Raw genomic sequence first — 2,500 nt, forward strand, 5'->3', positions numbered from 1 at the left:
ATGCATTTCTGCTGCAAATGCCTCTGGAAGTTTCATGCCGTTCGTATGCCAATTGTGGCAACACGAAAATGACCCGTTTTCCCATTCCGAGGGATTTCTGTGCGACCCTAACAGCCCCGTGAGCCACAAGAGACACATCCCCGCCAATTTCTAGCGTTTCACGGGGTCTATCCGTGAAAAATATAGACGTTTTTGAGTGCACATGCATTTCTGCTGCAGATGCCTCTGGAAGTTTCATGCCGTTCGTACGCAATGTGGCAACACGAAAATGACCCCTTTTCCCATTCCGAGGGATTTCTGTGCGACCCTAACTAACAGCGCCCGTGAGCCACAAGAGAGACATCCCCGCCAATTTATAGCGTTTCACGGGGTCTATCCGTGAAAAATATAGACGTTTTTGAGTGCACATGCATTCCTGCTGCAAATGCCTCTGGAAGTTTCATGCCGTTCCTATGCAATGTGGCCACACAAAAATGACCCGTTTTCCCATTCCGAGGCATTTCTGTGCGACCCTAACAGCCCCGTGAGCCACAAGAGAGACATCCCCGCCAACTTCTAGCGTTTGACGGGGTCTATGCGTGAAAAATATTAAAATTTTTGAGTGCACGTGCCTTTCTGCTGCAAATGCCTCTGGAAGTTTCATGGCGTTCCTATGCAATGTGGCAACACGAAAATGACCCCTTTTCCCATTCCGAGGGAGTTCTGTGCCACCCTAACAGCCCCGTGAGCCACAAGAGACACATCCCCGCCAATTTCTAGCGTTTCACGGGGTCTATCCGTGAAACATATAGAAGTTTTTGAGTGCACATGCATTCCTGCTGCAAATGCCTCTGGAAGTTTCATGCGGTTCGTACGCAATGTGGCAACACGAAAATGACCCGTTTTCCCATTCCCAGGGATTTCTGTGCGACCCGAACAGCCCCGTGAGCCACAAGAGACACATCCCCGCCAATTTCTAGCGTTTCACGGGGTCTATCCGTGAAAAATATCAATTTTTTTTTGACTGCACATGCATTTCTGCTGCAAATGCCTCTGGAAGTTGCATGCGGTTCGCATGCAATGTGGCGACACGAAAATGACCCGTTTTCCCATTCCGAGGGATTTCTGTGCCACCCTAACAGCCCCGTGAGCCACAAGAGAGACATCCCCGCCAATTTCTAGCGTATCACGGGGTCTATCCGTGAGAAATATTCACTTTTTTGAGTGCACATGCATTCCTGCTGCAAATGCCTCTGGAAGTTTCATGCGGTTCGTATGCAATGTGGCGACACGAAAATGACCCGTTTTCCCATTCCGAGGGATTTCTGTGCCACCCTAACAGCCCCGTGAGCCACAAGAGAGACATCCCCGCCCACTTCTAGCGTTTCACGGGGTCTCTCCGTGAAAAATATCACATTTTTTGAGTGCACATGCATTCCTGCTGCAAATGCCTCTGGAAGTTTCATGCGGTTCGCATGCAATGTGGCGACACGAAAATGACCCGTTTTCCCATTCCGAGGGATTTCTGTGCCACCCTAACAGCCCCGTGAGCCACAAGAGAGACATCGCCGCCAATTTCTAGCGTTTCACGGGGTCTATCCGTGAAAAATATTCACTTTTTTGACTGCACATGCATTCCTGCTGCAAATGCCTCTGGAAGTTTCATGCCGTTCGCATGCAATGTGGCAACACGAAAATGACCCGTTTTCCCATTCCGAGGGATTTCTGTGCCACCCTAACAGCCCCGTGAGCCACAAGAGACACATCCCCGCCAATTTCTAGCGTTTCACGGGGTCTATCCGTAAAAATGTAGCACGCACCAAAACGAGAAAAGATTTCCATCGCACCTGCACTATTGTATGGACAATGGTAACCTCATGTGAGGACGAAGTGGTGTGCCGGCGGCAGGTTGTTTCCCACGATTTCCGTGAATGAGCGAGCATCTCGAGCTGTGTTACTCCGCCCGAGGAGCCTCTTCTCCTCCAGAGTGCGTTGGGAAGGCTGTCCCTTGGGTTGTAGCTGCAGGGTTTGCTTGCGCTGTTTCGGTATTGTGCCCTAGGAAGGGCTGCCAACTGCGCGTGAGAGTTAGGGTTGGTTTCAATTGCTTTTGCCGGTCCACAGAGTAGCGAGCATTGAAAGGCCGCTCTAGAGGTGTGCAGGCATGTGTGGTCCCCGCCCCTGCTCCTCCCCACCCCGACGTTGGGTGTGCGTGGTGCTTTACCGCTGCCTCAAATTGGCTGGCCTTGTGTGAAGCCCTGTGTTTTGTGAGCCTTCAGCGCCGTCGTCAGGTGTCCCCCGGAGTATACAGGACAAATTAAGGCCCTCCTTGTGGGGGTGTTTGTGTTCTGTGAAGTCCGTGCCCAAAGGGTGTGTGTTTTACATGGTCTGCGTGGGGGTCCTGTCCGTCCGATTTTGGACGCGTGTGGGGACTCTCCTCTGCCTTGGGTGCATTCTTGCCTCAGGAGAGCGACTCCTGCCTGCCCTTGGGGAGGCTAGGGGCCCGCAAACGCTGCGTGTGAGC

The sequence above is a fragment of the Petromyzon marinus genome, unplaced genomic scaffold, assembly GCF_048934315.1.
Source record: "Petromyzon marinus isolate PM22_M1 ecotype Great Lakes invasive population unplaced genomic scaffold, UKy_Petmar_22M1.pri1.0 PM_G_Scaffold_52, whole genome shotgun sequence".
In the NCBI taxonomy this organism is placed as follows: Eukaryota; Metazoa; Chordata; class Hyperoartia; order Petromyzontiformes; family Petromyzontidae; genus Petromyzon; species Petromyzon marinus.